This window comes from Pagrus pagrus (genome assembly GCF_965226575.1).
Source record: "Pagrus pagrus genome assembly, chromosome: 22".
Taxonomy (NCBI): Eukaryota; Metazoa; Chordata; class Actinopteri; order Spariformes; family Sparidae; genus Pagrus; species Pagrus pagrus.
In genome coordinates, this window is record NC_140204.1 from 19,313,001 (window position 1) to 19,340,260 (window position 27,260).

At 42.9% G+C, this 27,260-nt stretch overlaps 1 protein-coding gene across 9 annotated transcripts in view; it reads left to right on the forward strand.

The window, feature by feature from the left end:
* Positions 1-1,196: 1,196 nt before the first annotated feature.
* The window catches only part of nrxn2b (neurexin 2b), a 665,374-nt gene continuing 639,310 nt past the window's right edge, over positions 1,197-27,260 (forward strand). For 5 of the 9 annotated variants that reach the window (XM_084343874.1, XM_084343877.1, XM_084343876.1 and 2 more), the window contains exon 1: positions 1,202-1,534. The gene's annotated coding sequence lies outside the window, so the exon portion shown is untranslated. Of the gene's footprint in view, positions 1,535-27,260 lie in introns of all 9 variants that reach the window. The other 4 variants (XM_084343879.1, XM_084343880.1, XM_084343882.1 and 1 more) reach the window with 3 other exon arrangements.

Consider the following 27,260-nt stretch of genomic DNA (forward strand, 5'->3'; position numbering starts at 1 on the left):
CAAACAAAAAGAAGCTATACAGATGTGGATATATCATATTATAAGTGATTCCAAATAGCTCTGCCCCTCATCAATCATCATACCGTTGAATGCACCTGATATTTGACTGATTGAACTTGAAACTATATTATTATCACAGCAAAAATGCTGATGCTTTAGTGGACTCTAGATATCACAGAGTATGGTATATATTCACGATTAACTCTATCTCCAGTAGCACACTAAAATTGCTTATGATTTATAGCAACATTTGAATGTAGTACATGCGGACAAACATCCCTGTGTACTTAAATCCATCTTAATACATTATCTCCTCTTATATATTATCTCCTCTTCTCCTCTCTATCTATTTGTTTACTTGCCGATTCAGGCGATCATAAATCTTTATGAGGCAATGTGTGTATCCGAGTAAATAAGCTGATGAGTTTAATGTGGTCCTTGTAATAAAATGTGATCTCTTTTACCCTTTGTGATAATGATCATATGGGGCTCATGGACCTTTGCACATAATTGCCTGTAGAAAGGGTGTGGGCAGTCATCAGCAAATAATAGCAGTGCAGTTGATAGCTATGTCTTGAACAAATAAGTTTGTGACTCATCAGTAATTGCTCCATTTTGACTCAGACAATGAAGTCCATATAATTAGGTTCATGACAGAGGGGGGGCTGTCATCTTTAATATTATTACCGGAGGCAGCTCTGTCTGCCTTCATAACGAGCAGAATGTGTGGTCTTCATGTAGTTCTTTGAGCATGTTGGACTTTAATGTTCATATTTCCTTTTCATGTCATTTCCTTCTGTGATTTCAGTTGATCAAGATGACTTCTGTTCTTGAAATCAGCCACTGGTTTAATTATCTTCTCTGGATCAGTGTTTGATAATTACATCCACTGCCACGTTCCTCTGCCTATCTGCACGTTTCTAAAATGTTCACTGGCTGTCAGGTGCGACCGCGGAGCGCAGAGAAGTGGAGTATTTTCAGCTGCATCCATCCAGCATCGCCCTCCCGTCTCCCTCGCCCAGGGTGAAGTAGCCTTCTCCAGCCGGAGCGGGGCGTGTCTCTGTGGGCGGCCTCCTCCTCAGTGCGGTGCCGCTGCCACTGCTGCTGATGCCGCTGTGTGTCTCCCCCATTCGAGTGGATGCAGGTGGGGATGCGTCAAAGCGCCCAGAAACACCCAGAGGCATCCGCCAGGAACACGGCGACGGGACCTCCACAATAAAAGCCCCGGCGATACGTATCAACGTAGGCGTTTTGATTTGAAAGGGAGAAACAGAAGCTGCGTTGTGCGCCTCGTGGCTGGCTTGACAAGCAGGGATGCAGGTGGAGCGACTCGGCCAGGACCGTTCACATCTGTCTTGAAGGAGAGAGGAGGGAAAGAAAACCTGCGTTCTGGTCTGCTCAACGCTCTGGATAAAAAAAAAAAAGAAAGAAAGAAACACAAGAAGCGTGAATTCCATCCAGGCTATATCCAGGGATATTTACAAACCTCCTCAAGTGTGAAGAATAAAATCGGAGGGATTGCCGCAAAACACAAGTAAGGACTTTTCTCTTCTTTGCTGTGACTATACGCGTCTGTGGATTTTCCCCTTGCTGTGAGGATTTGTCACTCTGTGCGAACGCTGCTCAAATAATGACAGGTGATGTCCGGAAGAAACACAAATAATAATAATAATAAAGCCCACACATTGTCCAATAATGAGCAATTGTTGGTTTGGTTTTTGCTGAGAGGGAGCCAGCAGCAAACGATGCGTAATGGGTCAATATTTGGAGGAGATTTGGGAGGCGAGTGGATTTGAGGACTGCTGTTTGTTTTCTGCGGCTCTGGGAGCAGACACGTTGAATCCGGTGTGGGGGAGATGACGGACATATATGTTTTGAAGCCACGCGTGACAGCAGCAGAGGCGGAGTGTGGGTATTCAGCAGGGGGGAGAAGGAAAAAAAAACATATATATCTCCATGCTCGGTGAAAGTCAGTTTGTGGGGGCTTCTTGAAGCTGTGTGTTTACGCAATGTCCAGACGAGTTGTGAGGGGATATTCTCACAGGTTCCGCCACTCATTAAGGAAGCCCATTGGGTTAGAATTAAAAAAAAAGGTTTTATTATGGCTAGTGCGACAGGCTGTGTATTATATTGATAGTGCGTGTGGCCTAATTGTCACACACACACGCGCACACACACACACACACAGCCTGCTGACTTGTACACGGACTTCTCCATCACTCCAGATTCCTGAATTGAAAATGGGCAGGAATTTTTTTTTTTTTACCCACACGATTCATGATTTTGGCATCATAGACCGACTTTATTATTATTATTTATCTGCCGTTCCCCGTGATTATCATGATTTATCTCTGAAACGCTGCAATAAAATCTTTATGACACGGAAAATTAGGCCACCGGAGGCTATACTTTCTTTACTGAACAGCTGCATCACAATTGGCCGCCGAAAGAGCCGAGTGGCTGTGATCCGACACACTGTGGCGTTAGTGCTACCTCCGGAGTGTTTTATTCTTACTAAATGTGGTCAGCGTGATGTGTTGGAAATGCACGCGCGTACAGTACGTGGAGATCTGGGGCTCTACATTGCGCCGACTGCTGTGACTGCATGCGACTCCTGCGCCACCGTGTCGCCAAACGCCCACTGGGGTGCGTAACGGTGTCTCTACACAAAATCCCCCGAACCAGAGGATAAATAACAAGTACTACAAATCGGTGGATCCCTGATTTAGAGATGCAAGTGGGGGTTAGTTCCACTCTCAATTATTAAAACGAGCTGAGGCTTCCTTGTTGAGCGGCGCAGAGGCGAATGGCAAGGACGCGAGCACAGCGAGGAGGGAAGCAGACAGCACACATGATCCGGAGCGTCCCTGTGAGGAGACTGACCTACTGTGTCTCTTTTCACTGAAGCTGTAAGAAACCACCGGCTTGACATTTTGATCACTTGTTTGAAACCCACTTCCTCGTGTTTTTTGTGTCACGTGCTAACTTGGGAGTACATTGTCACTGTAAGAAAAAATGGCATTCACACACTTTGCATTGAATTTGACAGATTTGGCTGGAAAAAGAAAAGTGACAAAGAAGTTTTATCACGCAGTGCCATCTGACAGATACAGAGGAGTGTCCCTGCGCTGATTGACTGGCTTGAAATCATTGTTTGAAATACAATTCAGTCAGGATGATTGGCTGAACCGCACACAGGAAGTGGTAGTGTCTATTGAGCCTCCTGTCTTCTTAATGCAAATGAATGCTAGAAAATCAAGCAAGGTGATGTCTGGAGTGTTCGCAGGCCAGAAATGCGTGGACTCAGGCCGAGACAAAAGGCCACGTTGACGGACTTTCGTGGCACTTGACCGCCGGGTCAAACGTCTATTTTTCTGTCTTTTTCAGCAGGAAACCTCATCATCATTCAAGCAAGGAATTACAGCAGCAGTATTGCTTCTCCTGAGCACAATTTGGCATCCAGCTGTTAATTTCCAATTAGCAAATAAGAAAAAACCTCTCTAACAAAAATGATTCCTCCATCAACTCAGTCTAACGACTCTGGTTTTGACAATGGCTTTTGAAATACCTAAATAGCTTCTCCCCTTTATAATAATACATACTGAGCAGACGCTGTCGGCAGAAAATGGGCCCATACATGATTCCACTTTTGTTCTCAGGGCTTTCAGTGCACTTCATGAAGGGTGCTTAACATTGCCTTTGTGGGTTGAGATGACTTATAATAATTGCAAATTCCCCTGCAATTTGAATAATTTCTCCAGACCTTTTCACTGTTTGTTATTCGGTGAGTGCAAAAAGTGGATTCGAGGTCCTGTGCTTCTCTTTGTTTTCGCTCATCCCTGTGACACGAGGTTTCCAACAACTTTGCTGAATACAAATCTGCAGCTTTTCAACTCAAATGCCATCATTCTGGGTCAACACGCAATCTGCATGTCATTTGAATGCTGCGATAAAATAAGAAAAAGAAAAAAAAAACACCTTGCGTAATGTTAACTTATTGTGAAGTGTCCACTATGTGGGAGTTCTGTGGGTGGAATCTGTAGACCCAGTTTGTTAGCCTCAGAGAATAAATTTGATGAAGGAGCTGGATCTCATGCGACTTTATAAGATATTCAGTCTCATGCTGGGTATATTTAGGCCAAGCACAGCCCTCGAAGCAGCTGTCAGATTGGAGGCATCAGTCAGAAACTCTATCCGTTCACAGGTCAGTGTTTTGAGCAGCTGTCATTTTCCCCTGACAGAGAGCCCCGGCACTGTCTTCTATCTCACCTCTATCAAAACATGGGCACTCACACCGTCCCCACACCTCTCCCCGCCCCGCCGCGCCCCTCCAGTTCACCACCGCCGAGACTGAGTGAGCGAAATTGGAAGAGAAGAGAATCAGAATGGGTAATCTTCCTGTAATCCCTTGCACGGCGGCAAAGAGAGCAATCTGCCTCATTAACTCACTCTTCTGCCGTTCGCCGTCTGGCCCTCATCCATCTTCCCGTCCATCCGTCCACCATCCGCCTGCAGAGAGGCAGAGAAGAGAGGTTAAGGGGAGCTTTGGGGAGCTATAAAGGAGGCAGACACTTTCACTTGCATGAAAAAAAGGGAGGAAATGCAAAAGGAAAATGAACGATTTCGTCCCACTCCCCCTCACGCCCTCCATTTTAGCAGTGGGGGCCATGATGAGGGAAGACATGCCCGGCTTGCTCTTTTTCCCGCCCATCCATCGCCTTTCTCCTTTGATTAAGCAGAAGCAGAGCAGACACAGAAGAGCCTATGATGGAGAGATGAACTGAGGGACCTCCTCTTGTCCCTCTTAGTGATTGCATGAATGGTTTGTGAGAGAGAGAAAAGGAGCTGGTAGACAGAGAGAAACAGGAGGGAAGAGAGGATACAGCATGGCCTGTCGACCCGATCAAGTTACGCCCTTCCCTCCTGCGAGGCCACGCTGGTAGGATATCCGAGTCCAGATTGAGACTAATATTAGTCAGTCTGGCAGGACATTTATTATTGAGGATGTCAAAGTTTGCACATCTCTTGTCGTGCTGTTGGCTGCAGAGGCAAAAGCACAAAACTGTCGTGTGATGGCACCAGTTGAGTTCAAAGCCCTGCGCTGCTTTTAACAGCTTGCCTTTGGTCTTTCTAATTGAGGAAGATTGGAGAGACTTGGGTGTTGAAAATCCTGGATCTGTGCCACGTACTCTACTGAAATCCACAAAGATTGGGTCATGAATTCATTCAGCGGAGCTCATAAGTACATCTGAATCTTGGATGAGGATTTCTTTTCCCTTTCTCAAATAGTTGAAAGTATTGTAATCCCAGCCCCCTTTTTTCATATCTGAGTAACCCCCAATAAGCAAGCACTGCCAATGAATTAATGAAGATGTTCTTTGTAGCCTGCAGTTAGAGCCTGATCTGAAATATTTGCATTACCATATTGCTCGCCTTTCAAGAGGCACAAGCGAGATCCTTGGTGCTACAGTCAAGCTGGAATTTGTAAAAGAGAATGGGAGAATATCAATAATAGAGAAATAAAACAGACATTTTAAGCCACTTGTCTAATGTCTGCCACACCTCAAATGTCATCACCCTCAGGTGTCAAACCCAACTAGACCTGTGAAAACTCTTGTCCCAAGAGAACTGTAGGGCTTTAGGCTTATGTTTCAGGTGTGGGACGTGTCTCTTTAGCACCCTCCAGCAAGCTGTTTAACCTAAATTACTCCAGCGCAAAGGCAGCTGCTGTTTCCCAGGTTTAAAAATATCACCCCAGACTCCCTACCTCCCCATTTGGAAGGGCACGTTCCGGACAAAATGAGCTGATGTAACCTCGCTGTTGATGATGATGTATCGTGGTCACCTGCAACCCGAAGATAGCCCTTCCTCTCAGACTCAGTAGTAAACACTGGCCGCTTTTTGCACCGTAGAGCCTGAAATTGTTCTGAGCCTCATTCTGGCTTTGCGTCATCATACGTGAGCTCCAAGACTGTCCCCGTCTTTATCCATTCCAGGGTATGCTAACATGTGGTTAGCTGTGAAAGGATCCTATTTCAAAGTGGAGCAGGTTGCATAACAGGGATATGGGACACAAAAAACCCCACATAAGAGTTTTATGCTCATAATTGAAGAGTGGGTGTTAGTAACTAATCCGTATGCTGTGGGATATCACTCATCCACACTATTTCTAGTTTTGCATAATCATGCAATTTGTTTGCATAACACTTGCATATCTAACTACACAATAGCATTTGCTTCCAAAGACAAGTGCCGGACATTACCATCAGTCACTCACTCGCTTTTCGGACACAACCTTGTGCAATAAAATGTAAGGTAATCCACAATAAGCCTTTTTTCTTTTCCTCTTAGGGAATGTCTAATTAATTCATCCTATGGTCAACAAAGCATATTATGAGACTGTTTCCCACTGGAACAATGCACAGCATTTTCTACGATGCAGGGGATAAAGACAGCCCAAGGAAAGTTCAGAGTCATCACTTTGAATATAAATGTGCTTGTGTTCCCAAACACTGATTTGTATATATTTATATATTTGTATATCACACATGATCTGTAGCCACAGACATGGACGTACAGCCAGTTGAGCTCCCTCAGACCTCCTTATTAATGTCTCTGTTTATGTTTTACCTTTTGAATCCCCCTCCCAAGTCCTTTGCTGACTCTCAGCAGAGCACCTTGAAAACTGTAAGTATTGTTTTCAGTCAAGTGCCCTTAAGAGAACTGTTGCACTCCTCCGCAGTTTATTCATCTCCCAGATATCCATAAGGCCTTTACTTGTCGTGTAATAGATGAATACATTCAGAGAACCACCTCTGCAGCCAAATCAGCCCAAGGTGTACAAACTCGAGCTATACATGCTAAGATCTCCACAGGCTTACGACTCAATCTCTGGCTACATTTGAAGGTTTAGCTATCTCCAGCGCCAGAATGCACCTGTTCCTTACGCTCCATTCACTGGCTGAAATTAGGTCTGGATTGTCCTCACCTGTCGAAAGGATGGGCTGAGTGTCAGGGGGCACTTGGGTGCTGATGGGGGTCATGATATTGAGATACTGTCTACCGCTGCGGCCGAGGCCACACTCAGCCTGAGCACGACTGCACTTTCCCCGCCAGGCGGATGGAGAGGGATGGCTATTCTGCGTGCCACAATGGCCACTTCACTGCAGAGAGCGAAAGGCTTTGGTGGGGCACAATGGGTCCTTTTAGAGAGGTGGTGCTGCTGCTGCCGGGCCCTGCATTGGGTTTGTGCAGCCAGCGTACCTTCATCAGGCTTCTCTTGTCACCGATATGGTGGCGCTCTGTTTGCAGACAGCCACAGGGCAGAGTGTGGGAATAGCCATCATTTATCCCATGGAACTCTCACGTCGAGCGCTCTTAGCAGCCAAGGACGTAGGTTGAGCAGGCAGGGTCAAACAATTACCCAGCACTATTCTCTCAGTTGTAATGAGCCAGGAATAGAGAAGCGCAATTGAGCGATGACTGCTGACACCATTTTGTGATTCAAAGGAGAAACACAGAAATGAAATGGGCACTAAAATTCAATCACATTTGGCTTTATTGTGTTTTTATAGTTGTTATGTATCTTGCTGTCTTTGTTTTTTTGCGGTGGGAAATCGTATGTGCGATCGCTACGGTGGTAATTTTTATTTGCGCCGTATGTCCTGCTTCAAACTTTAGTTTTAATAGCTTCTCGAGGGTTGATGCAGATTTTTTTTTGCCATTCCCCTGTTTGTCAGGGGCAAATGAGGCCTGTGTCACATTTGTGCAGATCTGCCACTTCGGCTGCCGCTTTTCCAGTTTGAAGGGGAAAAAGTAGAGACGTGAAGGCTGAATGTGTCAGAATGATGGTAAGAGGAAAAGAGGGGGAGGAGGAGGAAGAGAGAGAGAGAGGGAGAGAGCAGAGTCCCACACCATCCATCCCTCCCTCCATCTCAGTCCAGCCATTTCAATCCAACCATCCATCCGGACAGCTTCAGTGAGACTTGCTGACTAACTGCTCTGATGCAGTGCAGGCTTTTCTTTAGTCTTTTGGACCACGTCCCTCTCCAGACTTGAACATTTTCGCCGTTCAGTGCACAGTGCGCACAGTCCCACAAGTTTTTCTCCCCCGCTCTTTCATGATTACGAATCAGGGAGCCATCCAAAATGTGTACTTATTCGCAACCAAATCCAAGACTTCCCCTACTTCTCAGATCATATACGTTATATACTAGTTTGATCAGCTCTATAACTGATATAACACATTACTGATGCAGGATATAGGATTGTGATGCCACACAAAAAATGCAAACTTTACATTTCCAGCTACCACAAGTGGTAATTTGTTTTACTACTGACACTGTTGAGACAGGCAGCAATAACTTTCATTGCTCATTTATTAACCAAAAAAGGACATAAGAAGGACGGTACCGGCTGCAAAATCCGAAACGTCATCAGCAAAAAACACGGGATGTCACATTGTGCGACAGACAGGGTGAATCACCATCAAGCACTGACTACAGATGCTAAGCTGTCGAGCGTCTTGTTTTAATACAACCTAAAATATTATTGTAGCCAGTACCATGTCAAAAACTGCAGCCTCTCAAATCATGGCCCAGAAATTAAATAAGCCCACATCTGATTGTTTTGGGATCAGAGCCACTCTACCCATCAATGGCGCTAATTGTGAGGGTTTAGCGCTGACCAGGTTTCCAAGTCTCTGTGTGTGTCTGTGTTTTTGTGTGTCTCTCCCTTTTCCAAATGGAGCAGTCCAGGTTTCATCAGTGTTTTCCCTCTCTTCCAAGCTGGTGTGACACACCATTTGGCCTGGGTGTTATGGGGGCTGGCATGTATGGTGACTCGCGCCTCCGACTCTGCAGTGAGGCCCTGGAATAACTCTGCAATTTGACATGGCCCCTGGTGTACAGCAAGCTGCAGAGTGTGGGAGACAGGAAGGGCGTGTGTGTGTGTGTGTGTGTGTGTGTGTGTGTGTGTTTGTGTCACAGATGGTTTTAGCAGCAGACATGCTTGTGTCTGTTTTGAAAGCGTGGATCCCTGGTAATGTATCAGGGATTTCCACCATTGCTGTGGCCTGTCGGTCGGCCACCCTTTTCGGTTCTCTGAAATCGAGGACACACTAAAAGATATTTGACATTTTCCGGAGCTAAGTTTGCATAAATGTGCAGGCATGACAACCTGTATTTCCAGAATCAGCTACAAGAAAATGTCTACCTCAGACTTTTACCTCTAATTCAACAAGACAAACGCCTATATAAAATGAAAGGCAAATAACAACGTTAATGTAGATGTTTAAACAGAAGTGTATCCAATATTACCCTCACAGAACACATATTACACCAGAAATACAGTTGTACACAATACAGTAAGAAGAAAGATCAATATTATCACAATGAATAGCTTCCAGGCTGACAGAGAGTCAGAGGAAGATACTAACATAGAAAATAGGGAAAAAAATAAATGGAAAAGAGCTAGACAAAAAGGCAAACACAGGTAGATCACAGGAGGCCAGCAGACCTCTGAGGTCTTCCAGAACACAGATGCTGTGTTGAATAGTCTGCCCCACCAAAGCCCTATCAAACTTCTTCAGAGCATTATCGATCCAAAGCTTTCTCTCTCTTGCCAAGCCATTTTCTCCAAGGATCCCGCTATCTGCAAGGCGGGCACTTTGCTCCAGTTACCCACTATTCACTCGCTAACCCTGCTCTGCCGTCAGCCATGAATCTATAAGACTTAGTCACACCTGTGTGGCCCGGAGCAAGTCAATGAGGAGAGAGAGTAAGTGTGTTGTTCTCCCCTCTAACATTAACATCTCCATCTTCTTCCTGGTTTATCCTTTTGTTAGTCTCAGGGAGGGAAGAAACAGGAATGAAGTCTCCACATTCTCACAGTGCAGTGGTCTCTTTTCGTGATTTCCATGCGCTTTCATAGATTTGCAAAGTGATCACATCAGCACTTTGAAAGGCATCCATTATTAATGAGACAAGACATCATTGGTCTCTTGTTGATGATGTGTGAATACATTGAAAAGGAATGTGAAATTGGACATTCCTGTTGGGATATCTCATTCTCTCAATGTTCTGACTACATTAATATTAACTATCATTGTCAGTGATTGCCACAGAGAAGCGACTATATATTGTGTATATATACAGCTTTGCAACGCCATGCTACGCCTCTCAAGCTCAGGTTGTGCTATGATAACTAAGTCAGTGAAACAAACGCGTATAACTGATTGAACCCAACAGATATGTCCCCGGGCAATCAGCAAAAAATGGGGAGTGTAAAGATGATGATGTGACTCGCAACCTCTTGAAATCCAGAAAGTCTTGTGAACTGCTATTTAAACCAGGTGTTATGAATCACCGGTATAAAAGAAAGAGTCATTTTTGTAAACTAGCTTTTGTCCCACATATTTATTCTTAAAGTGATTTCATGAGTCATGAGTCATATGAAAGGAGGGAATTATTTATTACAGTTTGAAATTTCAGAGCAATTACATTTATATCTGAGCGAAGTAGAAAAGTAAATCAGTCCACTTGAAAAGTAAATTCATCTCTTAAGACTTAAATCTTGTCAAGCCACAATGGGTGAAGTGGAAACAAAAAGAAGATTCTCAGCAAAGCCTCATGCGCTTTTTTGGTGCATCTTTTTAAATGTCATTAACTCATTTTTATTATCTTTGTTCGTATCACCTCTAGCCATTACCTACAGTTAAATCCTGAGTGTCAGCTCTGAGATTTTCAGTGACCTTACCTGATGTCATTAAGTGCTTGTGGCACACTCCACAGTGCATTGCCACCTCCAGACTCTGGTTTAAAGCAGGAGATCTGAACCAGAAACAATGGGTGCAAGACGTACTGTGGGAGAGGCTGCAAGGACTTCATGACTATCAAGGAAGGACATGCTTTGTGCACACGGTCCATTGGCACCCTTCAGCACCACATACTTCACGGACAGCTCGTAGCACTGCCACTGCATTGCGCAGCTGTTAATTTAGCACCACGGACAGATCTCTACTTGCATGCATTGGTTCATCCTTCCCACACTGTTTTGTCCGTCTCACAAAGCCAGACTAGTGGGTTAGTCAGCTAACCTTGGGTTTAAAACTCTTACTTATTGCATAACGATGTTTTACTTTTAACTGCAACTCACCCTGGTTACCTTTGCTGCATATCGAAGCTCACATGTTCAGGATTTAATCAGCATTTTTTTTAGAAAAACTGAGTCAATACTTTCAACATTTTTAGATCATTTGCTCTCTCTAGCTGTCTAACAAATAGCAAGTAGATGTTAGTTGAGTGTGGATATCAATAATGGATTAAATTTAGACTATTAATTGTGCTACAAAACCTCCACCATCGATTGGTCCGGTGTAAACTGTTGCACTCATATTTCATCACTGCAGCTCTGGAGAACATGAAACCAACTTTTTAAATAGAGATGTTTTTCACAGAGTCGATACACAGTGCTGTATTAATGGAAAGTTAAGAATGTCCACTGTGTTGTGATAATACTGTGCATCTCAGCCTTTTTTTTCATGCATTTAAACTATCTGCCTTACACCTCCAGTTTAGCCTTGGCACTAGAAGTAGTATTTTCTTTTTACTGTCACAATGTTTGTGTGGCTCGGACTGAATTACCATTATGTTTCTTATTCATTCATGAAATATGAGCATTTTTAATATTCATTTTTGTTTTTTTTCCAAACACTTTTATACCCTAGGTTATTGAACATCTTGAAAGTGTTTTAGTGTGTGACGGCCTGCGAAAGTATTTGTGCTTCATTTATGTGTGCTTCTAGTTTTACATTCTGGTTGTGTATTTTGTTTACATATTTTATATAGCTCCAATCTGGCATTTGTGTGTGTCCCTTGTCTGCGAGGAAATTCTACAGTTAATGTTACACTGCATAGAGACCTACTCTTCATGGAATTCCTGGAAGGTTGGCTACAGTGTACGGGAACAGGTATATTCAGTCAGCAGCCTTATTCATAGCAGCCCGAGAACTCAATTGCATAGCATCAAAGAAATAAGTTAACAGTCTGACAGTGGTTTACTCCATGCATGCGAATGCAAGCAGTGCTGAAAGGAGAGCCGCGCTGTTGATTCATTATATTGGACAGTTCCTTTCCTCAGCCCACTCTGTTTCCACTCTCCCATCTCCTCTCCGAACCAGCCGATTGTTTCTGAGGGAGTGAGAGGATTTCAGCACCTTGGATAGCTCTAGATCCTGGACTGCAGCTCACTCTGCCTCTACCATTTTTCTCTGCTGTAACATCATGGAGCTCTTCTTTCAGCACCTGGTTCTACACACTCTCCAGCACAGTTTCTGCACTCACTTTCTGTGTGTGTGTGTGTGTGTGTGTGCGTGTGTGTGTGTGTGTGTCGTTGGTAGAGCTCCCTGGACAGACCCCCCCGCAGAAAGACTGCTGCTCTGGCTTTTTATGATGGATTATACGTGTGTATGCATGTGTCTTAGTCTGTGAGTGTATAAAGGGGGACTTGAATTGCACACATTTGAACTATGCTATACAATCTTATTCTCGCTCTCTGCCTCCACCTTTCTGTTTCTTTCTCCCTCTAATTGTGGGTCTGGCTGGGCCCTGTCATTGTTTATCTTTCCATATAGAGCTTATACTTTTACTCACTGCTATTGCAGAACTTAATGGCAGGTCTCAGAACGTAAACAACCATGAAATGACCCAGTCAGACCCGTCTCTAAATACAATACAAAGGTTGTTTGCGCGTGTGTCTGCGTGTGTCTGGTGGTTGCTTGAGCTGCTGTTTTTATTAATTATTGACTTGTGTGTAGCCAGTGGGAAAGGTTTGTGGGCCTTGTGGGATAACACTGTGATTATGTCTGATTTACAGCCCGCAGTCCTCCGAGTGATGACTGTGCAGGACTTTTTCCTCTTCCCCCTCTTCCTCCCAGCACCCTTCTCTTTTCTTACTCACCCCACACTTGCCTTGCATCTAGCACTATTTTATTTTTATTTATTTCCTTAATATAAATATCAAGCCAGACTTTAGACCGGCATAATAGAGGCTTAGGGTGAGAATTGCTGACTGGAGCCCTTTGATGTTTTGGCTGCTGTTTTTTTGCGTCAGGTCATGGTGTAAATGTAGTGAAGAGGTCATGGAGTGTTAAGCCCAAGCCTCTTAGTGCACTTAAGGTAGCCGCAGAATATCTACGTAAGCTCTTTTGAAGTGCATAAATTTTGTCTGATGGCATGTGCAACGTTTTCCACTGAAGGAAATACTGTAGTGATTTATGGGGTATCATCGGATAGCAGTTGTGCTCAGTGTGCAGTTGCAGCGCAGCACCATGTGGCTGTGTGTGTAAGTGTGCAAGAATGCAACAAAGTAGATTAGATTACATCAACAGAAAAATGCTGTTTTAAGTATTTGTCATGCAGGATGAAATATACTTTAGCACAAATACACAGTTTATTAACAATGCCAGGATGCCAGTTCCAGCAAGAATGATCACATTATTCAGGGTGCCTACGTGTCCTTTAAGAGAAAGTTTTATTTGCCCAGGAATGCATATGCATTATGTGTATACATTTTTTGCATGTGTGTGCCCTGCTGATGTCCCAAGGCACCACCTGTGACCTAAGGAAGGGTAAAGTTGGTGTGCTGATGTGGCAGCTGATGCCTTTCCCACCCCTACAGATGGCCCCGATAGGCTGCAGCACAAAACAGGGACAGCTGCTGGGTGTCACGGCAACAGAGACAGAGAGAAAGAGAGAGGGGGTTGGGGGGTGAGAAGGCAAGAGAGCGTTTTGGGTGGCATACATGTGTGTGCTTTGTGTACAAACAAATACAAACTGTCTCCTTACCTCTTCGTCCGTTTCTCACCTTCGCACTTAGTGCACCAATTTGCAGCTACACACAGTGCAAAGGACAATCAGTCAGGAGCATGAACAGCTTCAAAACAATATTAGTTTGGGCCTGCGTGTTCAGTCAGAGGGAAAGGACAAGTAAAAAGTGTAGAAATTAGGTAAAGGTGAAAGAGAAGTGATGACAATAAAAAAGAAATGAGGAGAGAATGGGGCAAGGAAATGGGAGTAATTTTAAGAGGAGGAGGAGGAGGAGAGATGATTCGGTTTGACAGAGGAAGGAATGGAAGGGGAGGAAGAGGGGGAGAGAAAAATGTTCCTCTTTCCACTTAACGCAGTAAGAGTCTCCCAGACAAAGAGACAGACAGAGACAGAGTGGAAATTAGGTTTGGTGAGGGCACAGAGAGTAACCTGTGGCTTGACATTGGCTCACCTTGGCTGTCAGTCAGTAGGAAGAAGGGGTTATCTGTCTCCCTCTGGTCCACTCCCTGCTGCTTTAATGAATTTACTGAGGCCTTGGGAATGACTAATATACTTGTTTATGGAGGTAGGAAAACAGGTGGCGGTAAAATTCACCTCTAGCATTTATTTCCTGTGGGGAACCAAATAGTCCTGCAGGCTGGGGCCCATGTGCAATTTGGTTATCATTTTGTAGGTTTGAATCCAAATCATGACCTTTGGTATGTCTCCCCTGAGCTCTCTATTATTTCATCCCGACCAATATATTGTCTGTGTCTGTTAGTTTTTTAGCTCAGCTTTCTATCATTTCTGTAAAAGATTTGAACCCCAAATCACAGGTAATTGAAGAGAAAGGTCTCGTGGTAATAGTAAGATCCAAATGAATCCCAAATGTGGGGTGAGGTTTTTCTTTCCGCTCTGTCTGCCTGCCTCCACGGTTGGCCTATTGCTACCAAACCATCCCATCCTTCATTCATATGCTCCACTGACTGTGCTGCGTCAAATAGGCAGCCCATGAACTCAGGGGGAAGTATCCACAGAGAGATGGGATGGTGAGCTGCAGGGTGTTGGTGCAGTTGGTCCGTTGTAAGAAGCGAGGTGGAGGAGTGAGGAGAATGCAGCTATCATCCATTCCTATTAGAGGACAGGAGAGAAGGAGGAGGGCTAGTAGGGAGGGATGGGAAAGAGACAATAAGTCACAGGATGCCAAGAGCGCACAGAATAGATACAGAGTGAGGAGAAACATATCACTCATAGTCATGTTCATGCCAAGGATGAGAGGCAGGGAAAGCAAGCACAGACAGAGGAAGATAGAAAAAGAGGGACTAAATCTCCAGATAGAGACCTTTACCTCTGTGCAGTGTTAAATGCTAAACATGTTTCTGCTTACTGCAGAACATGGCTCTCTCAACCCTTCGGGCCTTTTCCTTGCCTCTGACTCCTGAGAAAGGGAGGAGTGGGAGAGCAGAGGACTGGGTATGTCAGAGGTAGCTGTAGGCTGCTTGCTTGCCTGAAATTGCTAAGAGATCTGCTCCCTTGCTGGTTAGCTTAGCTCAGTTCAGCAAAAGATGGCATGTATCCAATTTCTGATTTTATTCTTTTTTCCTCTCCAGATTGTACTCTTTGGCACTGTGGAGCAGTGAATATGCATTGGTTCAAGTTCAGTGATGAAACTGACAAGATTGACTCTGACAAGATGGACTGATAGCATGGCATTGCCAGAGGATGTCTAAGAATATAACAGAGTTTCAGAATTATTGACAGATTTCTCTCTATGTCGGGAGACTGTATTCAGTATGAAATAAAGAGAAATAAAGAGACTGATCACAATGAACATCCACTGCAAATTATTTTTCAATCCAGCGAATGGATTTTTTTATATAAAGAAGTTATAATATGATCTGAACATGGCACTAGAGGGTAGCTGTTGAAGTGTCAGAAACGTATTAGGTTCAATCATGGGAGGCATGAATGTCTGCCTAAAAGGTGAAGCGAATTTGCACTATTGCTTTTGTACAAGTGGGAAATTTGGTGTAATGCTAAATGACTTTCGTTTGGTCTGGACTACAAACAAGCTAGGACCATGTAGGGCCATTGTGAAAGTTATAGAAAACTGGCTAGTGGCTATAAAGTTAGATGTAAAAATGGGTGGCCCTTTCCATACCCATTGAAAAAAAGAGCTGGGACACATCTGTAGACTTCTGTTATAATCATAAAAGGTATACATTTTATTGCATTGAACTCACCTCTCATTAAACTAGTCGATAGTAGTATTTTATGTGTCCGGCATGTTTATGTTGTCGTATGATAATATCTAGTTGGATTCTGAATGCAGTTAGCTGATGGAAGCAACACTTTGCTAGCTACCATAACCAGACATCAATTGGCATACGTTTAGCTCAAATTAATTGCAGTTATTGGTGCTCCTGGCAATGACTGGGCTACTTGGCTGAGGGGGCTGAGGTGTGAATACTTTATTCAAGACCGTGTTTCAGCGCTGGTCTTTCCTGATAAAAAAGTAGGCCTGGGAAAAGTGACGTAAAAGCAACTAGTGGAAAAATGCAATGACCACCTTGAACACTTGCTTTTCAAGGCCTGCTTGCTGCCATCTTCTTAACTGCCTATTCATCGAAAAACTCTAACTTCTCCCTGCCTATTAGATGATAAAATGTTTTGTTGAATGTCATTTGCCTTGCATATTATGCACTATTTGCACTACCAACTGTCTTGACTAAAACTAAGCAGTTGGTGGCAATTATTGATATTCACTTGTGCATGTTTATGTGAATGTCATAATATTAATACATTAGGATGTGAGTATTTAGCTGTAACCATGGAAGCACAAGAAAAATATGAATAGGCCTATATACAGTGCATGTATTCTAATAACCGCTGTCTCAACACCAATGCACAGAAAAGAAATGCTATAATCAGTAAGTGCAGTCAATGTAATAATCAATGCATTTTATAATTTCATATTTTACCTACATTTGCTATAAATACAGTCGCTGAGCCACTAGAAGGCATTCAAACAGGTTTTTAGAGCAGAGTTGTTTCAAAGTGTTGAGGGTTTTGTGCACCACGTGACCAAGATCAAATTGCTGCAACTCTCATTTTCATCATCTCTGGTACACCGCTGCACCTGACGCCTCGAGACAGCGGCCCACGTTGGCAGGTTCGTCGGTGCTTGGAAGGAGACACCAAGAAATTAATAACGGAGATAAACTACAGAAAATTATGATGCAACGACGAGTTTTAAAGTCGCCGACATATTCTGTAGCGGCGAGGACTAGCAGCCAACTACAAGTCAACGTGTTGAGTGCTCAAATGAGTGATTAGTGCCGCGACAACTGGCTTAATTGTCTTCTTGCCTAAAGTAACGCGCAGACATCTTGGCTTTCGCGAACTTGGCGGATACAAAAGTGCAGCACGTCAACCTGGTGAGTGTGTTACTTTATTCAGTCGTCTTTACTCGCATTTAGCAAATATTAACAGAGCTGTGTGTCATTGGTTTATGGAGTTGGGGAGTTGCTAGCTTATGAGCGCAATCGTTGTCATTAATGGCGCAGTTCGTGGTGTATTTAACGACAACATAAAACATGCCTCCAGCGGCAACAACAAAGTCGTTTCTTGTAGTTTCAAACTCTGTTAAGAGATTCTATCTTGTAAGAGTTCGAAGTGTAATATAACAGTGTGTTTTTTTTAAGTTTATATTTCTGGCTAATTAGGCCTGCACAGTTTGAGTGAAACTCAGGTGACGTGAATGATTAACCAAACCATATAACAAGTACTGGTAAAAAGAAATAATATGAGTTGGGCTATGCCAGTAAAACATTCTGTACGTGCTTTTAATCAGAAAAATAAGTTGAAAATACCTGTGCGAAGACAAGTGGCACCCTTTTTCTGAGGTATAAAACCAGTAGCAACCCTCAGTGGACTTCACATTTCTGTCAGCATTCAGTGTATGAGTGCACTAGGTGTCAGTGTTTAATTGTATTATATAGTAATACTGCATTACAGTAACTGAGCAGTATCAGTGTGGCTTTGGAACTTAAATGCCACTCATGCAGTGTGATGCTCCTTTCCCCTTAACACTGGATGTGATGGTTGTGGGGGCCGCACTTGTGCCTAACAAGTCTTTGCCATTTGCTTTGGTATGAATCAGTGAGGGTTTGTTGAGGCATTGTTTTCAGGTTCATATGACAACATTTTAAGAGAACAATTCTACTATAAGTAAAAACACAATTTAGCTTTCATCAGCTCTCCACGAACCACTGTCAGATCAGAATTGGAATTAAATGCGTGCTGGTTTTGAAATGTCCTTTACACAAAGTCTTATTCTTATGCTTTTGCTCTGAAACCCTAATTGTGTCCTGGGATAATAAATCAGCATCATTTTTGCAATAAGGTGTAAAAGAAAGGAAATAACTATTCCGAACAAATTAAGTCATTAAGAGCAAGGTAATTTCCAGGTTAAATTATTGTTTAGGATCTGAGGTCGAAGTGCATTTGGAGTTAGCACATAAAAGACACAGCAGGATTTTGAGAGCGTTTTCAGTGCCTCAAACCTAGTGGCTCAGCCGTGGTGGCTCATCATCAGTGATGTCATGACTGGACAAGCAACATCTTGAACATAAAACATGCCCAGCAGTGCTGAATTAAAAGGTCAATCATCACTGAATGCATGCTTCATTGGTTTCTTCTCTGAACTCACAGTCATCTTACTCAGGTCTGTGTTTGTGCTGCTGTATGCCTGTGCGTTAGTTTGCACCACATTAATGCTCCTAGGGTTTTCTGTGTGTCAGTATGTGCAATAGTATATGTGCTCATATTTTTGTCTGTGTGTAACTAAAGGTGTACGTGTTTGTGTGAGTATGAGCGGATGTAAGGGAGTATTCATGGATCCTAGCCTGTGGGCAGGAAACATCATCTTTTCTTGTTTACTGGGAAGGGATGTCTCAGAGTGTAGGCTGCCTTTCGCAGAGCTGCTGCCCATTGGTATGTGAAGGCCTTATAATTGAATTAGCCCAGGCCTTATGGCCTAATGTTGGAGGCACGCTGAGATCCAACACAACATTGCTTGCTCATTATTTGTGAAAGGAGGTCAGGAAGAATTGTATGTGGAAGTGCGTGTCATTATTAAAGATGGGGAAGACATGAAATGATGTGTGTTTTGTGGGACTTTTGTGACTTTGAGATCAAAATTCAGGGACTTTCTTATTCTCTCACTAGGTTACCTTGTCCTGCCCCTGTACCACATGTGCTGTGTGTGTGTGTGTGTGTGTGTGTGTGTGTGTGTGTGTGTGTGTGTGTGTGATGGGTTTAGCCAGGTGCTAGATTTATGCCAGTGCTCTGGATGTGGTGATGATTGCTTCATCATCAGGCCCCGTGTAAATCTGGGAATGTTTAATGGCTGTCGGACACATCCATCAATCAGAGCTCTTTGGGCACTTAGGGAGCCAGAAAACTGTTGTGGTTTATCCAGCAGTAGCTGAGTAGCTGTGATAGTGATAGTGCCATGCATGGATTAAGGATACATACACACACACACACACGCACTGCCCAGCGGGTTGCCCACAGGTGCTAGCTACTGCTGAAAATGCTGGGGCACAATCATTCATTTCAATCGGCCTTCTGTCAGTTTTGCATAGTTTAGCATAGCCACCTGAGGATTGAAGAAAAAATGTATGCATATTTGCAATTGCTGACATATCAGTGAAACAGCACTTTGCCTTCCCTGATCAATTGTGTGTGCTGCATTACATCACTCTGAGATAATGTAGCCTAGCCCATCCATCTAATTCCCTTACTGTGCCATTCAGCTGCATTTTATGTTCTTATAGGCATCTCCTCTGTGCTGCTGGATGTGTCAGGGAATCTGTGCATTTGCATGTCTCTGCTTTTGCATTTGCTCATTGGCTGCTTTCACCAGCTGTCTTTTTTGCATTTTAACCTAGCGGCAGATCACACAAAATATGCTTAAAACACATTTATGCCTCACACAATACGGCCTTGGTAATATGTTCACTTTTAATGGCCTACAATCAGTTTTGTAGTCTGGTGTTTGAAACCATGGCACTGTGGAGGATGTCTGCGTGTATAATGAGGATTAAATCATAGATGGGTCGGGAGCATTTCCGAGTACAGTGTCGGAAATGCTGTGGTTTGGGTTTTAGTGCACACATACTTGCACACCGAGGAGGCCAAGCATTTAAGCCCCACAGCGTAGCGGACAAATGCATTTCTAAGATATCATTGTGCATAATTTTGCACGAACAGACCGCCTCGTTGGTCATGTGCTTGGCTGTGTGAATTGAACGTCTATGATTGTTATCAAGTGAGAGTAAACTCATATGGAATTGATCTTAGGCTGAGCTAACCTGTGGATTGCAAGTTAAGTGTGGTATGTGAGCTCTATAACAGCCAGGCCAGTAGAGCAGGGAATAGACACAATGAATAGTGCTTTGAGATTTCTTGTACCATTTTAATGACAACAAATAATTATTTTAGCAAAGAAGGAATCATGATGCTTTGCTGAAGAGAAAGAGCAAGACGTGTGAAGAGGAAATTGATCGAAAGGGAGGTTAACATTGGCAAGACAGGAGGTTGGAGTTCATTGTCAGAGGCGCCATGTAAAGTGGAACTTAAATTCACTGTGGTAACTTTGACTTCCACAGAAGCACCCTGTGTTAGCTAGTCCTGCAAGAGAGATGAGCAGAGAAAATTGCTACCATTTGATATTCAAATAATATTCAAATATTCAAATAAAAAGCTTGTGCTTTACAGTCCCTCTGGCTTTCTCTGTACAACTGGCCTGTCTATCCTTCCCTCTCCTCTTTTTCCTCCTCTGGTTTCTATGTCTGTTGTGTATCTCCTCCCCCATTGAGCGTGTTTTAACACTGTTTTATTTCAAGGCAAATGCAGCTTAAGGGGCATTTCAACTCTCACGGCCAGCGGCTTGTTTAATTTTGGTGCATCCAGCAGTGGGGAAAAGAGACTATACACTATACTGTCTCTCTCTCTTTGTCCCCTGTCTATGTAGCTAGTTTTCTTTTCTTGTTCATCTTTTTCTTTCCAGTTCAGCTCAATTCAATTTACTCTGTGTTAGTGCCATGAATGTTTGATGAATACTGCTAGAGCATCAAAATACAACTGAATAAAATAAAAACAAGTTACTCATAAACATCTGTTTCATTTATATGACTGTGTGTGTGGGAGTGTTAATTTAGGAGCTGGGATGCTGTGTAGTCATTGTACTGTGACTCAGTTATTGTTTATGTCGGTATTTTAAATAAAGAAATTGAAATCCATAGCATTAATATTCAAATAATTGTTCCAAGTAAACTAAAAAAGCAGCTAGTACAGACTGTCTTTTCCCTCTCTGGGTTGCTTCAGTCACAGTTTGGCACTATTTGGTTTGGCAAGTGACTGATCTGTTTATGTGATCTGCACTGAGTCATTATGGCCGCCTGCCGCTTTTGCGACATGTCCCTCCCTGTGTGGTGTTCCCGGGGACATTCATCAAATGCCTAATGGCCAAAAACAGGGGCCAGGCCACATTCTCCTCAAGACTTGTGGTTTTGGCCAACATGTTAAAGTCTGCAGATGGTGAGAAGATGGACGGCCAATTAGAATCCAATAAGTACCTATTTCTGTCCTTAGAATGCACCTTTACATGCAAACCTTCGACAACCGTTGTGCTTATTTTCTTGTTGACTTCATGTGAATGATTGAATCCTTCAAAATCTATTGGGATTTAACCAACTTTTTCTTTGTTGTTGTTGCGGAAACTTTATTAACTTTATTATAGATTCAAGGTTTCTTTGTAAAGCAGAAAAGAAAGTGATGGCTCAAATAGGGAATACATTTATTTGTGAAAATGGTAATATCTTTTGCCTGAGAATTAAATATGAATTTTATTTGTGTGACTGGTGTGACATGCAAGAAAGGATGCAATTAATTCATGGCATACTGCTGTGTTATTCTGGGATATAGCTGCTTGATAGATGCCAACATTTGAGTAGAAAGTGAATTCAGGTGGAATTCAACATGTAGTCGTAGTGTAACATGTCAGTATTAGGTCTCAGCTCAGTTCCTTGGCCGTTTTCTGTTAATTTATGTGATATAACTGAATTACAGCAGTGTTTTACAAGCAGCCATGGTAAAGGGAGTTACAAAACAGCTGATATCACCACATCTGCGCAATGCTTGACACCGAGTCTGAATTTGAGTGGCAGTTCAATTTTAATCACCCCTCATCAGCAGCGATCATCTAGGTAAACAGTGCACAGGGAAGGGATAATTAATCATCAGTCCCTCGTCCTCAATTAGCTGACTATTGGGGAAGCGGAAGGGAATATCCCAATCGCCGAGCTGCTATAAAGGCGGCATGTTGATGACACATCATAGTTAAAGACTTCCACCATCCCAGGATCTAATAGGCAACATCTTGTTAGCGGTCCCTCAGTGGATAGATGGGCTGAGAGCTGATATGTGAGCAAAGAGAGAGAGAGAGAAGAAAGAAGAGATGGTAGACAGAATATTTGCTCTTCTATTATTCTCTGTGCACATGTGACTAGTCTTCTTGTATATACAGTATGTGTGTGGGTGTGCACTCAAGTTGCTTTTCCATCAGTCGCAAAAAAAGATGAATCAATATGGTCTGACTGCTGTGAGCGAGTGACTGCACTGCGTCAGCATTTTCAGACTGAAAACTGTGGCACCACTCCCTAAAATCAATCAGCCAATGAATTGATCAATTAGTGGTGCTACTCTCAAGCCATTAGCTTAGGTAACCTTTCAATCAGTTTAATGAGCTGAGTGTGTGTCATTGCAGTGACTGAGGTAATGCAAGGCCAGTCAGAATTCATGGATGCATGGTGACGTCATATGATTTACCAGAAAGTTATTTGGCATACTCAGACCATTTTGACTACTCTGATCTTTAATTATCCTGCCCCAGTATGACTGACGTGGGCCATAGATTCTTATTCACAGAGGCAGTAGGACTTGTCAGATTAAGTCAATGAGCTTTCAGGCTTGTTCTCCCCTGAAGACTTGTTTCTTGGAAGAAACACTGACTAAAACCTCACCCATCACATTATAGCCTATTGATAAAAAAGAAATGAGCAATGGGATTTTTTTCTTGTATTTTGCCCCCTGGTCAGCTCGCATTACCCTTGAATTCATTTACTCTTATCAGACCCACAGAGGGAGGAAGAAACGATATTGATCCTATGTCAGGCATGGAGGAGACTCTCTGTGTGAGGGGCTAAGGGAAGGAGCCAGTAAAAGAGTGGAAACGTGAATGCAGGAAAAAAAGTGAGAAAGAGAAAGTAAATTTGAATGTAGACATAAAGAGGAAAAGAGAGCAAGGAAAGAAATACGCTTCCCAGGCAGGCTGGCGTATAACAGCTGTCAGATTACTGCAAAGGGAGCGATGGTAAGCTGAGATGAGATGGCTGAACTTTTCACTGCCTATCCCCTAGTTCCCTTTGGTGGCACTGTGGCCACTTTTTCAAAAGGCATTAGCTGTCACTCTGCGTGAACTTGGGCATCACCACTCTCCCACTGTCTGTTCTCAGTGCCAGTCCCCTGTGATGCTGGCTAACAGTTAGTTGGCAGCACAACAACAAAGAATGACAACGAGCACTACACCAGCTCAGTTACCTCAGATGGCTTCCTGCTTCATGTCTGATCTTCCTCTGGGAGCCCTCAGGTGACCCTGGCAGTTAGTTAGCAGTGTAGCAGCCATATGAGGATCATTATTTCCATATTTTTCTATTGCTAATGTATAGTGCTACTCAGTTGTACTGAGCCAGCTTTTGGTATTTTACAATATTGTTCTCTCAGCATTCTTTGATTTTCCATTGAGATAGTGTTCATGAGAGCAATGCGATAGTAATTAATGCTGCCAGTTGCCTGTCAAAGTGGATTGTCACCAAAAACGTGGGGACTCATTGCTATATCTATGATGTAAATACTTTTCTTTAAATTGAAAGCGTCAATCATGGTTGTATTTGTTATCATACTTTAGCATGTAGCAGATCTGTTCACACCAGACAGGAATTTCTCCGCAGCGGTCGGCAAACGGCTCTGCTCCTCAGCTGTTCTGTAGTCACACTTGGAGCTGTTTTTTCACCATAGGAAAGTAAATAACCACATAAAATTACAACGTCATGTTTTCCTGACAACTGTAAATGTAGGTCCACTTCATAGTAATGAATAGTTTTCTGTCAATCGTGGTGTTTAATTATCGAAAATAGTTTTATTTTGAAATTTGTTTTATTTTGAAAATCGACCGGATTCTCTTGTTTTTGCTTTGTTTGACTTCCTGCCCGGCTTGACACATTCGGCCGCGGCACGCAAAAAAAATAGACCAGACGCCGTAACAATCGCTGCATGGCGCGCGCCGGCAGCGGAGCAGAGCGCCATGGCGCTTCCTATGTGAACGACACAATTGGTTAACATGGGTGCCGAATCGAAAATGGCTTCGCTCCTTGGCGCTTCGCAGCTAATTGCGGCGCTTCGGCGTCTTGTCTGAACCTGGCGTAAGACTTATGTTTCATGCCTTCTTCATCATCTGTGATGTAAAAACATCAACAAGTGGGTAACAGTGACTTGGTACATGGTAAACCTACAGTATCACTGTCATATCAACTAAAACCCTGAAATAACTTCAAAACCCTCAATTTGAAGTTTTTAACAGAAAGTATAGGTATACTATTTCCAGGTGAGGTTTTTTTTAGACTAAATTTTTACACAGTGGACACAGCGCTATCTTTGAGTTTTCGGAAAGCTAAAAGTTGCTATATGTGTACATGTTAAGATGACGTGAGGAAGCAAAGCTAGAAAGCACAAACATCCACAGTAACAGATATGTGGTGAAATGTGAAAGACCTCAGGGAGTGTCAGTATTCCTCAGGGAGTGTCAGTACTCCTCAGGGAGTGTCAGAACTCCACTCTTGTTTTCAAGCAGGGTGAAATATACTCACTAATACACACAAACATTACATAATTAGTTGGTAATGGAGTTCTTTGGAGAGTAGAATAAATATCGAGCACATCTTCAATGGTCTGGGAGTCCATTATACCAGCAAGAGTAAGGTCACTTAAAGATCCATTTAGGTACAGTTCAGCCCTCTGATTTCCTGGAAATTCAATTCTGACAAAGTTTCAGACAAATGCAAGCCTTAAATAGGATGATATAATTGTGAAGTATTGCATAATGAGGCTGCTAGACTTGGATTAAAAGCTAAGGTAACTTTACACTTAGAGATAAGAGGAATTGATTTAAAATTTAGAAGCAACAGATGAGACTTGATTGCTGACATGTAATCTGATATTCAGTCCTATCATAAAATCAAGACAGTTTAGAGCTTTTGAAATCCATGCTGACTGTTCTTCTTGTGCAAATTTGACTAACAGTCAAACATTCAGTATCAAGTACTTTAAATGTATGCTGTGTTTTGTAAGATTTGTTGTGCACTTGCAGTCAGTGTGCTATTCAAAAGGTTTCATAAATTTTCCCATCAAAGATGCAATGCCCTGCCAATACTGTCCATTTTTTGTACTTTATCTTAACCTTAAATAACTCAGTGTAGAATGGGATTATTCCTGTAGGATGTAATCATAGAGCAGAGGCGGGATTAGCACTGCATTCTCAAGGTCTGATTCCTCTAATTCTTAATTTTTGGCACAGGGACCAGAAATTTACTGTTCAACCACAAGACATCCCACTAATTGGGAGAAACATTATCCTGGGCTCATGGCCTGCCTCTGAATAGGGTGGAACCAAAGGACAACATAGACAAAAAGATGTGGCAGAAGTGGCAAAATCCTACATACAGTGCAGAAAGTCCCAGCCAAGCTGGAGACTGGATGAAAACAAAATGAATAAAAACAAAATGTAGAATCAATTTTATTCATCAACTAATGAGTAGCAGGAGGCCTGTTCAGATCAGCCCTGCCCTAAAATAAAAACAGTACAGTCTCTTCCTTTTGGTCTGAGCCAAGATCGAATTTTCTACTGTGTGTGTGTGTATCTGTGTGTGGGTGTGTGCGTGGGGAACACCACTTGTTGATTTTAGAATCCAAACAATAATATAATGATAATTAAAACTGCAAGCAGAGATGAATGGTCTGAGTTGGTGCATGCTGCAGATGGACCTGTGGACAAACGGACACAGTTCGACACTCCTCTGAGTCTTGTGCCGTTTTTTTCATCACATCTGCTGGCTTGGCTCTACTCGATTTGACTCAGGCAGGGATTTGCATTTCCACCACAACTGGGCTACCTGCTTGAAGGTGTGTGTTTAACTAATTCCGTCCAGATCCCTGCAGCGCTATGGAACAATCGCCACCAACAAAGTGGCTCCGCTACTTCAGTTACAAATGCGTTTCATTTCCTATAATTTCTTCACATTACAAGACCCCGTTATTTAGTCATTTAGAAGCTTTTGTTATGAAAAAACATTGCAGGAGATTAGTTTGGGTGAAAAGAACAGCTGAAAGTGAGCACGAAGAAACAGTAAAACACAGCAGATGTTTGAAAGTCCAAACAGGATGGGAGAAACAAAAGAGATTAAATTAGAAGCTACAAAGGTACTGAGAGCAAAACACACTGACTTTTAAAAATGTCTGTCTCTCAGGTTTCCTGCACAGACATGAGTTGAGTATCGATTTGCAACACACATTTGTTTGAGAGGGGGCGGGCACTGCTTGGCCCTACTCCAGAGCAGGTCCATCTCTGGCGTGGCTTGATCCAACTTGGCGCATTAAAACTGGTGATGGAAAAGCAAATCTGCGTGGCTCGGTTTGACAATGAAGAGTCCTAATCAGTGTTTGTTTTAGAAGTAGCCTGCACCTTTGACTCTAGCCTAGAGAAAGCTTTTATGATCATGGTCATTAAATACCAACCACTCCTAAATACCATCTTAGAGCTTGTTTATAGGGACAGACAACTTGTTTTTATCTTTGGCAGCCTCGGACATACTTACAGGTTGGTCTCAGTATCTCAAAGTGCCCAACAAGGGGGCTAAATACTATGCTGTCTCCTATTATTGGTCACTACTTAAACCCCCCCGGTTTATGTTTTATATTGTGAAGACCTATGCCACTGGTCCATGATCTTGTGAATGTACTCTGCAGAACCTCAATATTTGTGTCCTGGACATAAATAAGAACTTAAAATGTGTGTGTGTGTGCGTGATCAGGTTCCTTTTCAACTTTAACCTCAATAATTAAATATATGTCAATACAATCAAGAGACACTTGTGGCCACCAGTAGATTTACAGTGTTTCAGCAGCCGGCCCCATACTGCAAACACAGATTAGACCTTGAAAGCGCAAACATTGTAGTTGACAATATTAAACCCTTTAGAACACTGCAGTGTGTTTGATATATGAGCTGTCTGGCTTTTTCACCTCCCAGCTAATAGTAATAACATTTATTCAAAC